The sequence below is a fragment of the Cygnus olor genome, chromosome 9 (genome assembly GCF_009769625.2).
Source record: "Cygnus olor isolate bCygOlo1 chromosome 9, bCygOlo1.pri.v2, whole genome shotgun sequence".
Classification (NCBI taxonomy): Eukaryota; Metazoa; Chordata; class Aves; order Anseriformes; family Anatidae; genus Cygnus; species Cygnus olor.
Window position 1 is genome coordinate 14944889 of NC_049177.1, and position 14972 is coordinate 14959860.

General features: G+C 43.8%; 1 long non-coding RNA gene across 1 annotated transcript; it reads right to left on the reverse strand.

The window, feature by feature from the left end:
* Positions 1–1911: 1911 nt before the first annotated feature.
* On the reverse strand, positions 1912–14744 carry LOC121074706. Its single transcript, XR_005822499.1, has 3 exons — positions 14156–14744; positions 6541–6631; positions 1912–3392 (listed from the first exon to the last, which is right to left on the reverse strand). It is a non-coding gene; the product is annotated as an uncharacterized LOC121074706 (long non-coding RNA).
* Between the last annotated feature and the right edge of the window lie 228 nt (positions 14745–14972).

Here is a 14972-nt window from a genome sequence, read left to right on the forward strand (position 1 = left end):
TGGTAGGTATTGTTTAAATTTGCCAGCTTCAGTTTCCTTCAAAGACTGATATTAATCTGGTGTTTATTCTTACCTTCTTACCTGAAGCATTCAACAATACCACTGTGTGAAAGCTGCTGTGTGCCTCCACAATTGTTTAATTTCAGCAGAACTATTTTTCTGAAAAAAGTTGTTCATCTTTTGCAGTCTAAAAATTGCACTGCCCACTGAAATCTGCATGAGTTAGTACTACCCCTGAGAACAAATGGAGCTGAAAGAGCTTTAAGTTTCTCCTTACTGAAAGGCCTTTTATCAGTTTGAAATATCATTACCTCAATGGCCCTGTGGCCATTTCAGAGGTGTATAAACACTTGTTGCCTATCTGTTAGCCATTCAATTACTAAGATCTTGATACCATGTAAATATTTAACTACAATAGGGGATATAAATCAGAGAAAGTGATTTTGTTTCATTCCACTGGTGGCAGTAAATCACAGTCTATTCAGACTACTGGGCTACACCCAAGGAGCTGAGCTGTGAACACAGGCAGGCGTTATCTAAGATTTCCTGTAAAGCAAGTCCTAATCTAATTCAGACTTCATGGGGGAAGACAAGCAGTATACACCACAACTCCAGAAGCCAAGACCACTTCCAGAAATTTTTGCTAGGTCAACCAGAAAAGGAAAAACTGCCAGCATCCAACTTTTGGACTAGGTTTCCAAAGGATATGACCAAAACCTACAGAAGGCCTGTGAGAGCAGGTGCAATTGAGTTTGAGCCCCTGGAAACTAACCAAAAAAGACAGCAAAGGGAAAGAGCAGCCAGTGAGTTCTGGTCTCATTTGTTTTCTACAGTAGCAGAAAAAGGATCAAAGAAGTATCACCAGAGACAGCAGGATGATGGCACGAGACCAGTCACCCTCTCCACCCAGGTTTCTGTACTGTAACATGTCCAGCAGCTGTTGCAGAAAGAGCCATCATGTACTGCTGCTCCAGAGATGCAACACCGTGCTCCCTATTGCAACGGGAGCATGAGTTTTCTTGCATCTCCATCCCTAAATGCACTGGAATTTTGAAGTCAAAGTCTCCAAGGACATGGCTTTTTCTAGGAGTCCTTTTTGCAGGGCATTTTGTCTTGCCAGTGCCACGTGGTGGGCCCCAGCCCTACAGGCCCATTCCCATGGGAAGGAAGGGGAGAGTGCAGTCAGAGGAGATGCAACAGCCCAATTCCTCTGCAACAGAGCCTGACTGCAGAGAGGACATGAACATGCAGGTATAAGACACCCCCACACACATACACGCTTTGTTCAAGAACTTCTCCAGGCCACATGGCATCACTTGTGGCTGCTGACAGTGAAAGTTAATCTGCCTCTGCAAGGGCTGATTGCTTTTTACTCTTGCCTGCCCTCCTTTTCCACTTGGCCCATGTGCAGGTACAAGTTTAGCAAGTGTCTGCAAGCCCCAGTGCATACAAACAAGCCTTGTGCAGCATTCTATTTTGGTTTTCTCTACCCCCCTTGTGGCCTCCCCTGGCTAAAGTCAAAGAAACACTGAAGCATCCAAGTAAATCAGCCTATTGCCTTTTCTCATCAACTTTAAAATGCTTTCCTTGATGCCAAAAAAATGACAATTCTCTGCAGAACCAGGCTTGCAGGATGGTTGTATTGAAGCTATTTCTTTTTGCCTTGCTTTCTTGAAAGGCATGTTGGCAGGGGAACATGTCTCCAGACTCAAGTCCAGCACCCCATACTGAGCCCACAGAATGTGCAGGGCTGACAGAGTGCAGAGGGTGCCCCAGCATGAATCTGCTCTGCGAGCATTTGCCTCCTACCATGGTCATCCTAAGACAGGTCGAATTAATTGCACCATAGCTGACAGCTGCTAAATAAAACCCCGTGAGGAGATATGAGCCCAAACGCAGTGTGTATTAGTCACCCTGAGGGACAGAGCTGAACGCCGTTAACCAACCTGAGCTGAATTCCCCGAGGGCTGAATGTGTGAGGCAGAGCAGGCAGAGCCCTGGGCTGGCAGCAGTGACTGAGCCCCTCGGTGGCTTGAGCAGAGGGGAGAGGCATGCAGTGAGACCAAGTTGGTGTGGTGGGGAGTTTCAGGCATGGCTGCTCCCTAGCACACAATGCAGGTGATTATTAATAAAGAAGCAAACCCAGCATCCCCTACATACATGCTCTGCAACATTACACAGCCCTGTCCTGCATCGGCACTGTTAAAGCTTTCACAACTATTTCTGTCACTGGACAAGTTCAGGCTGTCTGCAACACTTCTCCCTGCTCTCCTCTTCCACAGCAGCAAGTACACAGCAATGTGGAGAGGAGAAACTACACCCCAGAAAAAAAAAGGAGAGAGGGAAAAGTGCGTTTACAGTGATTAAGACCACCATTAACCACAGGAGTTATTTGTAGTAAGTGATTTGACCAGGTCAAAACTTCCTGTAGAAAGGTAAAAAGCAGGATGAACATCAGCTCAGAGGAAGGAACTGATTGGTAAATTGCTTTGGATTAGCTTTGAAACTGCAGCTACAGTAGTATGGGCAATTTTTAGAAGGCTAGAAAATAAAAAAAAAAATACTGTCTTGTTCTAGTTGTTGCCTGAGTCCAGTTCAACGGAGGTAATGTGCAAAAGGAAGCAAAGCTGGAGGAGAAGGGAGCAATATTAGTATGTATTCTTTTCTCCCTGATTTCATTTTCAGCCCACTTTGGAATTGGCTGTTCATTTCAGCATGGATGCACTCAGCAGTTTGTGACACACTGTGCTGTTTTGCTCTGCCGGCTGTGTTGCGCCTGCCAACATTTGTTGAGAAATAACAGGAGGTCACACATGGTGTCAAAAAAATACCCCTGGCACAGTATATAGAAAAAGGCATTGTATTAGTGGCAATGAATTCAGACCTACTGATGGTGGAATTAATGAAATCCGTGGCTGGCACTCTTCACATCCCAACGAAGGCTACAATGAACAAAGCAAATGTACTGGCCACTAGCCCGTAGGATCGGCAACCCCTGCTTGTCCAAGGCAGCTGGAAACCCCTTGCCTTCCCTAGCAGGCCCTGAAGTGGAGCAGGAAATTGCATGGCTTGCTCAAGATCTCTGCTCTCTGACACTAAGGCAACAGGACATCAAGAGACAGGAAAGCCAAGTAATGCTCAGTGGCATGGAGGAAAGGAAAATAAATGGTGAACACTTGCTGATTATTTTGACTTTCATGTTCTTGGGCTCTTTCAGATCCAGATACAGGTGAGCAACATCCTCTCCTCTTCGGTTTTTGTTTGCCGTGAAGCTAAAGCTTATTACCTAAGTAACAGCATTCACTCTGTCTTCTTTCCTCTCCCCCTGGTGGTTTCCAGTCCCTTTTAGGCAACCTTCAGTAGTATTATGTTGGCCTTCATCTCTTCATCATCTGTGTTAAGCACAGACAAACAAGGACACATGTACTTCCAGCTAAAATTCCTCATGATACTAGCAGAAGAACACTTTTTCCCAGGAAACACAAGACCCCAGGAGGTGGTGTACCACCTACTCCCTGCAGGTGGAAAGTTGGCTGGACAAGGCTCTGAACAACCTGATTCAACTTTGAAGTTACGCCTGTTTGAGTAAGAAAGCCTCTATACATCCCTTTCTACCTCAAGTTGTTAACATTTCAGTGATTCTAAGACCACACTTGCTCAATCAGCAATCTGTTTACGTACCATTTACCTGCATGTAGAGTCATTCAGAGTTCATCCACCTTAGACTAACCATCGCTACCTGGAGCATGATCCATCACTTCCCTTTTCCCTGTAATATAGGGTTACAGATCTCCATTGTAACCCCTTTCCCTTCCTTCTGTTCAAATGCATCAGAAATCCCACTTATCCACTCTAACTCTTCCTCTAGGCATTTCAAAGGACAACCATTTCTGGTGGTTTCTGTATTAACCCTGGCTACATAGTCACTCAATTTAAAAAGGACAATTCAACTCCTGATGTTTAAAATATAACTGGGTGCACCAAGTCAGACACATGCCAGGGTCAAGTCTTCTAAAAGAAGTACCCACAGATCAAAAAGACTCAATTAATTCCCTTCTCCTATGGCATTTTAATGTGATTCTTTCATGTTTAATGTTTAATATGAGTAGAATAATTTTTTTGTCTCTTGTTATTCCACATTAACACAGATCAGAGACACCAACTGCTGAGACTGCACTTAATGCTCCCCCAGTTGGTCACCCAACCGATGGCAGCAACACTGGAAAAAGCCTGTGCAATTGGAAGCCTTTCCTCTGGCACTGTTTCTAACATGTCAGGAGGTAAGCAGGGACCCCCCACACACACACTCCCAGGTTCACCAGAGTCCCAGGAGCTCACTCTGCTGGGCAGTTGTCATCCCTGTGTAAAATCTGTATAAAGCCTTCACTTTTACAGCAGTGCAGGATGCTGTTTGGGCCAGACCAAAGTACTGGGGCTTTACCCTGAAGCAGAAGTCCCCTGAGGATGCTATGCCCTTGTTTTTCTTCTGTGAAGTGGGCAAAGTCTGACATGAACTTATGCTTTTGCATTTCAGAGGAGAAATTTCAAGTGAAAGCCTGCAGAGAGAAAGAGCTCAGTGCTGGGGCTCGACTGTGCAGCCTCAAGCACCACTTTGGGCACAAGCACCCATCCTTCCCAGAGCTGCAGACTCAAGGAGAAGGTGCTCAGATCGCTGCTGCAGCAGTGGTAAGTTTTCCTAACCAGGGGATGAAGTAAGAGATGCAGATCGCAACCTGAATTTCTCACACCACCTTTCATTCATTGCACTTACTAATAGAATCAAGCTGGTGTTAGTATTAGCAGATAACTATTAAACAGTGCTCCCTTTATTCACTTCCATCCTCACGCTATAGCTAGAGCAAGAGCTGGGAGACCAAATCCATCTCTTGACTCAGAAGTGGAGAGTTGGGTTCAGGCTGACCAAAAGCAGTTTTACATCCTAACTTGAAGGCTGATTAAAAATCAACTTTGAGATTGCTGTGCAATTCCACCGTAATCCATCCCTTATCTCAACCAGAGAAGTTTGATAGCAATCTTTACACCTGGGGTTTGACTGATGGCCCCTAAAGCTAAGCTGAAAACTGTTGATTCCCTTTTTATACTGTTTGACACAGCTTTTTACTTTCACTTTGAAAAAAACGCTGTACAAGGAAAATTAAAAAGACAGACTTTGAAGTGAAACATGTTTGGGATGCATTTTCTACCTGGAGAGGAAATCTTAAAAAATCAATAGTATTTCTTGAAGTATTTTGATTCTTATGGAAATGCATTTTCTGATGGAAAACAGTTTTGCTGAATTTTTTACAGAAAGCTTTTCTCAGCTTTGAAGGAAAATATGGGGGATGGAAAACAGAGCCATCAATTGCAAATGCTCTCACATCGGAGATCCAGCTGCATACAGCAGCCTTGGCTGAATCAGTTTTGCGCCAGAGCCACACTTAAGCTGCACTACCAGGTAGTCGGGGTGACAATGACTATGATGTATTGATGTTCAGCTATTCCTCCCTGCTTATAACCAGTGTGCAGAGAAGCATTTCTCATCAGCTCCAAGCCAGCCAGCTATCTCTCACCAGTAAATGAAGAGGGATTTACCAGACACTACTGATGATCTGATCTTGGGGTTGCAACAGCTTTTTGAAGATAGAGGAGGCAACCAGAATACGTGCTGATAAAGCCAGCAAACTTGGGACCAAGGTCTTTTGTTTTCTTTCCTCTGATGCTAAAGAGAGGAGCGTGCCTGGGTCTGCACAGAGTGTTCCCGCTGAACAATGTCAGACACACGCCAATTTGGAGGTCTGCCAGTCCAGAGCCACCTCGGTGAACCCATACTGCGAGGCAGAGGGAACACACAAAGACCAGACCTAGGTTATCACAGTCCTCCCAGAGAAGGCCAAAGCAGCCATTTGTCATCATTATGTTCATTCCCTATTCTTATTTCTGTGCTCTCTACAAAATAAAGTAATGCTTACTGAGAAATAAGAGGGAAAGAACAACTTGAATACCTGAGACTGCCTAAACTGATGGAAATGATGAATAACCAGCATGGCTGGCCTATTCTTCCTTCGGGTTTTGCACAACTCACTGCTTAAAATATCAGAGCCTTGATTTACTACATGCCACAGCGTAAAAAGGTTTTGATTGCTTGGCACCTCCCTTCTGCTAGAAAATTGGATAGCATCCACCTGTGATGCTTCTGCACATCTCACACAGCAGAATCCCCAGGCACTCGCATCTGGAGATGCAACTTTTTAGAAACCTAGTCTCAATCTATGAGGGCACATGCTAATGTCAAACTGGAGGCCCTACACTTCTTGCTAAAAACACATAGCTCTGGCAAATGACAAGAGCAGACAGAGAAAGCCACGTGCCCAGATATTTCCACTTACAGTCCCATGAAATCAGAGTTGTGACTGTCACCCGCAGAGAAGGTGAACAACAGTGCCAGGTTAGTGCAAAACCAAGGAATGACGAACAGAGGGGGCAAGGGGCACTTGTGGACACATGGGCATTAGTTGTGTTATCTTGGACCTGATCACTTACGCTAACAGCCTTTGATTAGCTGCTTCCTTGTTGACACTTGGTCTGGTTGAATTGAACAGCAGAGGACACTGGAGTTTCTTTGCTATAACAGCTGAAATGAATACAAACAAGGAAGCTAGAGTAAGTCACTGACACACAAATTACCATCACTATGCTCAATATCCACCACAGACTCATCCACTGAACTCTACAGTGAGAGCCTCAAACAACGTCCTCTCCCAAGCAGGTCCAGAAGCTAGTTAGCCCCAGCAGGACTGTGAAACAGTGAGGTATGAGCTCCTGATCTCAAGAGACACCTTGTGGAAACGGCGAGCTCTCAGCCTGGGTCTGACACTAACTCCTGAGCCTCTCCCCTGGGTGGCATTGCTTCTCCTCCACTGCCTGTTCAGGTGGTCTGCTATCTGCTTTCCTGCTGGAAACAGATCTCATTTCCTAGGGACTGGCAAAGGTGACCTTGTGAAGATTATGAGCAATTCGTTTCCTGTTTGACAGAGACATTTTTGAAAGAACTGGTCATTCACTCAGGCCAGAGGAACAATTCCATTTTAAGCCACCCTCCAGTCAGTAACACTGACACAGTTTATCTGTCTGGGATGCACACTGCATTTACAATCAAGCATAGAATTACTAAAGGAGAGTTTTCTTCTACCACCATGCGAGTATGCCCCTGCAACTCTACCATGCTACTCCTGACATATATTAGGAGCCAGCGTGATAACAATAGCAAGAGTTTAGTGGGAAATGGTTTTTGAAGACTTCCAGAAATCTCCCATCCTGTGCCAAGAATCAAGAGCTTTCCAGAAGTGAGAATGAAAGCCAAAGCAGTGCAGCTCCAAGTGATCTGGGGGTCACATCTAACAACACCGAGTTGCCACTCCAGGCTTGGAGGAGCACCACCCTCATGTCCCCGTGGCAGGTGAGCAACAGGTCTCCCATGCATCCAGCTCCTGAAGGGCGACCACACAGCTTTGTCCTCAGTTGTGTTGAGGAAACTCATACAAAGAATGTTGTATTAAAACTGCTATGTTCCCACCGAGCGTGAGAAACTCTTGGGAAATCAAGTATTTCTAACAACTCCCCTCTGCACAACTAAACTCATAGCAGACACCTGGGAAACCAGTCAGCTGAGACCCTAAGGGGGTAGCTCAGTACTGGGGTGAAGCTTGAAGGTCTACAGTACTAGGGTGAAGCTGCCAGGTCTTGCTGAACTCATTCAAGCCCATCCACTGTGAGCATTTCTGGGGGGTTTCAATCACCATGCAGTCCATGGAAACCAGCTGTGAAAAAGCAGTTATAGGAAAAGTGATCTTAAATCACCTCTTATCCCTCAGATGCTGCCTTGGTAGCTCATCTGTACAGAGGTAAAGCTGCTCATTTGTAATTATTCAAAATAATCTGTTTGGAGTTCTTTGGCACAAACTGTGATAAGCTTGAAGAATCACTATATAACACTTGATAAAGAAACATTTAGGCGTAAAGTTTAAAACCTCATTTCTCATTGCCATCTTCTGGTCAGAGTGGTGTAGTGTCTTTTCTTGCTAAAACAAATAGCAATATAGGGCACAGATGGGTCACAAGTACAGCTCTGATTAGGCTGTAGTGATGTGTTGGTGTGCAGGACAGGTAAGAAAGCAGCTCTTTCCTGCCTTCACAGCCCTTCTGTAACAGTTAGTTAGAAGAGCGATTCTGTGAAAAAATATGCTTATAATTTGAAGTTATTCAAAACCAAAGCTCACTGAAACCTCTTAAATGACATTTAAGTTCCTTCCCATACTTTAGTGATATTAAAATGGTTATTAGTAAATTATTGCAGTCTTAATTATGCTTAGTTAATGAAAAACAGTTTTTAAAAAAAATCACTCTGTAGTTAGTCTGATGTTTTCTAGATCAGCACCCTCAGAGCTTGAATTCTTAGGACCAGGCTAAAGCACGCTTAAATGATGTTCAGTGAACATTCCTTGTGTTAACACACCAGTACTTCTGATCTGGGTGCAAAGTAGCTTTGCAGGTACACACATCACAGATCACAGGGATCTGGTTCTGTACCGATGGCCCCAGTGTGCAGAGCTGCACCACAGGCCTGCCTGGGAATTGGCTTATGCACCAAAAAGGCACAGACAGGACAGCTTCTGTTTACTGCCATGCTGACTTTGGCATCTGCATGCAAAAATAACACTGTCTCCTTGGTCCTTGCTACTTTTAACATCATCTACATGAAGTAAGGCTCCTTCATCTAAGCTGAAGACACTGGTTTCCTCACACCATTACAGAAAAGCATTGCTCAAAATCAGTTTTCCCAGTCACTCTCCTTAAATGCAGCATCCCAAGCAGCTTCACCTGCAGCTCATTTAAACACAAAGCTTCCTCCTGATTTCCAGAAAACAAGTCAGTCAAGGGCTTTTGCACAGCTCTCCCTGCAGACTGGAGGACAGAGGACTGGATGCCCTATACCTGCCTACACTTTGCTGAGATGTGCCCTGTGGCCATGAGTCACACACAACAGGGAAACAGTTGAATATTTACTCATGTCATACCTCTCGACTGTATCATTTGGAAAACTTTTGGCCGATCTCCAAGCTCTGCTCCCTTTAGCCTTTAGTTAAACAAGAGGGAAATTTTAACTGTTTTGTGAATTTAAAGCAGAACAAGAAAGGAACAATGAACGTAAATAAGTTTAACCAAAGAGGGAATCAGAGGAGGGTATTGTAGGGAAAACAAACAGAGGTATTAGCAATAGCCAAGTTCCTTGCTCCTCTTGCAGAAATACACCTGACTGAGTCAAGGAGCGGGGCAGTTCCTGAGAGCTGCTCCTGGTGCCTCTACATTCTTCCTAGAGCAGCACAATGTGGGCATTTTGCTCATGGTTCCCTGGACACTCTTCATGCTACCCCATTTTCCCTCTGCTCTATTGGAGACAGCTCAGAAGAGTCCTTCACCTAAAGCATCACCACATACTGGCAGCTGGGGGGGGCTGCTCTCAGACCAGACCACCTCTTTCCTCCCCCACAGCCCACTTTTGTTCTACCTATCAAAGCCCATCTGCTGCTGAAACAAGTCGGAGCCCAGGTCTTCTCCAGCACCTGGATTATCCATCATGTGTTACTGTGACAGTGCTGGCAGTCGATAGCCTCAGACTGGCTGCTCTTTTCCCAGTTCTGGTAGTCTGAAACACAGATTTCTCTTCACCTCTGGTTTGTGACAGTTCCAGCATGTGACTTGGTTAAAACTAGGATTACAAGGTCTTTTACCAGGACACGTTTTCAAAGACTCATTTCTTTTCTGAGCCCTGGGGTTGAGTGATAACCAATCGTATATTCCTGCTTTACAAGCTACAAGCAAGCAGCTCAGTAAGACCCTACACACTTTGGGTTTCCTCAATCATTTAAGCAGTTTAGTAGACAAATGAGGAGGTGGATTATCCAAATATATATTTATTTGTTTATAGATTCCATTTATTTCACTCAAGTGTTTTAAGCAAATACCATTAGGGTGCTAAAGCCTGGTTGCATTCACAATCAGATTAAGTCTCTCTCTGTATATGTTTATACAGAGATCAGCCTTCAACTATACTCTCTCACCCAGCAGTGGCCCTGCTTTTCTGGGTAAGCATTGGTGTCCAAGTCCCATAAATCAAACACTTCTGAAGAGATCCAAGCCGTTAAAGCTATTTATTCTGAGGATGAAAATGTGCAGTGTTGTGTGAGCATCTCAAGAAAAGGCTCTGTCCAGATTTGATTGGAAGCACCACCACCTTCCAAGTGATCAGATTTGTTTTGACTGATGCCATTGTTTAAAAGCCTCAGAGCTGGTGTTACTGGTTAAGCATTCAAGGCACATCTTTGGCATCACTGTAATATGCTTTTACATCTAGTAGAAGCTGGTGTTCTGAAATAAAAAAATGGTCCTTGAATCACTTGCACTAGGGAGAAGCAACAGATACCACCTGTATTCTCCTTTTACAAGATGCACAGCCCACTGAGTCTGAAAGCAGTGATATGAAACATTCCCAAGGAGACCAAGTAGCAGAGAGAGACAAGCCCAGGAGCTATTCTGGCTTTGTTCTACTTATTCTTTGAGCAAGTGAAATATTTTCTTGCTTAAATCTGCCATGTTAAGCTAGTAAAGGGATCATTCACATTGAAAGCAATTAACAATTAATAAGGGGAAATGGCTTGCATAACAGCATACCCATGAGAACATCATGCCAGGAGAGTGCTTATGAAACATTCATTGGCACTTTGATTATGATTATCTGCTACTTCTGTTGTTGTATTTACAGATTTAAGCTTCACTGCATGAGTTCTGTACAAAACTTCTGTAAAACCATATTCCTAGCAGGTATGAATGTGTCTAAACTTCTGGATCTGTCCCATTAATAACGTTTTACACCATTGGCAGCTACTGGATGTGCTAGGTCAGGAGCAGCATACACACCCAAAGAGCTGTGCCCTACAGACAGCCCTGGGTGCTGGCAGAATTGTAGCACACAGCAGAGCAAATTGAGGTGGCTGAGGTTAATCCAGTGAAACAGCTGCAGCTTTAAGGAAGTCCAGGAGGCTCTTCTGAACTTATGCAAATAAAACTTATAGGAATGGAGCCACATATGAACAATTTAGGCTTTTCACTGTGTCTTAGCAGCACCATAGCCCTCTCATATCTGCAGTTTGTTGTTACAGTGCATTTTACACTGAGGTTGTCAGGCATGCAATTCATGGACTGTACAGAAGACACTGAATGTGTGCAGGTGGCCTGCATTAAGTATGCATATTCTATATAATTTCAGCTTTCATGTACTAAAAAAGGTTCAGGAAAGAGGATTAGGTGTAGGGTGGGGAAGAAGGGAGAAGAAGGAAAACAGAAGCAGCTTCCAAAGCAGCTTGATCAGACAGTACAGAATATTCTCTTGAGTTGTTTGATTCCAAATCAAAGACTGGAATCCCCTGTGATGTCTGCACAAGTACTGCCTGAAGGACTGCACTGAACAGTGCCATGATCCGCAAGTGAACTGTTACCAAAACCAACTGGCCACAGCAGAACCCAGGATTCATCCTTCTCCCTTGAGGACTGCAATCCTCAGCTTTACTCTGATCCCAGGCCCTTTTAACCAGCTCATTCTATACAGATCAGACATGAGGGTTGAGATTCCAGTCCAGCTGCGTAAGAAGTACATGGACAATTGCAGCAGAGCAAGGGAGATGCTGGCACTGCAGCCTCTATTGTTTGCTCAGCAAAGGCTCTGGTTTTGTCTGAAAAGAGAGTAGGTTGATCCAAAGGAGTTTTTCCTTGAAATAATTCAGTTAAATCACATGACAATAAATTTTGAAACAAAAACTAGCTTCTCAAACACCACAGTCTTCCAAGATGATCTAGACATTTGGCCAGCATGTCGTGCAATCACTGGGTTCTGTTCTTACACACACGCACATTTTCCCAGTATAACTAATGCAAGCACTAATAACTTCCTCAAATGAGACATGAAGTCCACTTGTGGTGGGTTTCCTGGAGGAATGCTTGCTTGGGCTGGCTTGGAAGTGTCAGAAGTAACTTTCTGAGTCAGAAATCCTTCTGGCATGCATTGCTCAAGCACAGTTCCTAATTCTGGGAGGCTGCAATTAAGACCAAGACAGTTGCATTTCTCTTCCCCATACCATGTGAATTACTCTTATCAGACTCTTATCAGAGAAGGTTCTTTCCTATATTTTGATGGAGGATAATAGCAAAGTTTATATATACATGTACTTTTGCATCCTATATATACACAAATGGTATTTGAAACTAAATACTTACTCATTTGAACATTGCCATTTACATCAATAGGAAAACATCTGTAACCAAGGGCATACACATTTGCAGTGACAGAACTGTGTATAAATTATTGCTTTATAGATGATTTATTTTATTAGAAAGTCTAAAAGGTATTTGACAGCATTTGTGTAAACTGAGCTGATGTCACTTCTGCATCATAACACCTAACACTACAAAGAGTGCAAGTACTTGTGCTGCTACAAAAAATATTTTATCTGTTTCCAAATCAAACAGATCTGAGGCTTTTCCTCAGCAGGAGAAAAATAGTCAAAGAAGAGATTTCCATTTCAAAACCCAAATGCCAGAGCTGTCCATTTCCAGCTGCACCAGCAATACACTACACTAATGCTAAACAGCTACAAGACTCTCTGCCATGGTGAAGAATTAGAGAGAAATTGTACTAGAAAGATGTGTGAAGCAAAAGACACTTTCTCTAAAACCAGTTAAGTTTCTAGGTCTAAGGTAAAAAAAAAATGCAAATTGCAAAGAAAAACGGTCATCTTGGGACTTAATTTCTTATCTCAGAGAACTTGCTGTCAGAGAAGTGTCAGCTTGCAACACAAGTGCAGACTACAGGCAGGTCTTGAAAGGCTGCGTTATCATCATCTGTGATGAGGCCCAAGGGGTGTCAGGTGAGATCATGGCCCCACAGACCCAAGTGATCTACAAACCTTTCATCAAGAATGGCAGCTCACTGGGATTAGTACTCACGACACCCAGACACAGCCAGTGACTCAAATTCCCTATATCCACCACACAAAGCACAGGGTGACTGGAGCCTTGACAGCGTCCATACGATGCTGGTCTACAGGTACCACCACAGCACTATAAGCATCCCTACACAAAGGATATTATTGAGTCCATTACACTGTTCTTCAACATTTTATGTGCATAAAGTCCCTACAGACAGCCTCATCCAATATTACTTTTCTTCCTTTTGTTATTCTAATGTGATTTTGGGGCTGTGATTTGTTTCAGATTCACCAACTCCCTTCATCTTCCCAGTACTAGTCACCAAGAACAGATTTCCAAAACCTGTCACCAACATTAGTTAGCTTAACCTAGACAGATAAGAGGTACACTTGAAAGTATTCATAGTGGTAAAGAGAGCAAGTTCTATCTGAACTAATGAATAATTCTAACATTTTAAACAAGCAGGACATGCTCTGTGCGTTAAATAATTCTCAACGCATTCACAAGCAATTGTAGCTTTTTTCCCCCTCAAGAGCCACCACATCTGCTACCTGTTAACATACCTCATCCACCTTTATATACTATCACTCTCCCTGCCAGAGACAACGTCACCTTTAGATTACGGTCTGTTCCCGGTACTCCTGAATTCCAGCCCTCTGGTATGTAAGCTGATGAAAAGCATAACAAAGGCTTCTGGAACTCGGATATTACTTTAATAATTATTTACATTACAGCAGCACCATGAAGTGTGACCAAGACCACACAACAGTAAGTGCTCCATGTGCAATAAAAAGATAGTTCTTGCCAAAACAAGCTTACAAGCTTGGCATACAGTAGAGTCTTGGTTAAGCCTATTAGCATACTGCTGACATCTCCAGGGGTCAGAGACCTGATCCTCCCTCTGCCAAGACTGGCTTCAGTGAATGCAGAGTCCTGTCAAGGGCCAGATCTCCAGTGCTATGTCCAGCTGATGAGCATGTGAAGAAGAGTAGCTGAGAACAGGGTGCTGCAGCTATCCTCCCTCAAAGCAAGGCCCGTATAGGGTGCAACAGTACATGCCTAATCCTTCTGTCTTTTGTCACAATAGAAAAGAAACCTTGTAATTAAATACACTTACCTGCTTTGAAGAGGGGACAGTTCCACAGTTAAAACAGCAAATGTAGGAATTTCAAAGAGATCTACATTCAAGGCACCAAGCACATTGTCAAGGAGCAGCAAGGACTCGCAGCATAAGGGCCTTACCAGCCAGAAGCCCATCGCACACATCCAAGCCAAGCCAGCCTGGAAAGCAACCAAGCTCAGCCAAGACCCTAGATAACTAGAGACATCTAGAGACATTCAGGGTGATGAGGCAGGTTCAAAGACAACCATGAAGACAATCCATGGGTCAGATCCAAAAATGGCCTGTCAGGCCCACACTGGCAAGGCACATCCAGGATTGGGCCAGAAAATCAGCCTGGGTACTGGGGCCTTGCTCAGTAGTGTTCATTGCCAAAAATAAAGGTGTATCAAGTTACAGAACAGGGCTCAAAACAGGCCTGAAGACCCCAGCTTGAGTTTAAATAGGATTGTTGAGCAGGGGCTATTAGTAGAGGGCCCAGGTGAGGCCTATTAGTTAAGGCCTATTAGTACCATCAGGGCCCTGACCTATGTTTAGAGGCCTACCTTAAAGGCTGTGGTTGTATATTTGCCTGTAGTTCCTCCAGCTACTAGAAGAAAGTGATGAAGTTTCTAGGTATCAGAAAACATCTCTGATTAATTTTGTTTCCAAATCATTTATCCAAAATGGTGTATTGGAATTTGTTCACACTTTTCAGTTCAAAATGAGGTTAGAGGTAAATATTCTGACTAATTGATGAAGAGATGTGTGGAGATTCACTATGTACAAAAGTCACTCTAGACCTCAGTTAGATATTGGTTGAGCAGTGAAATTT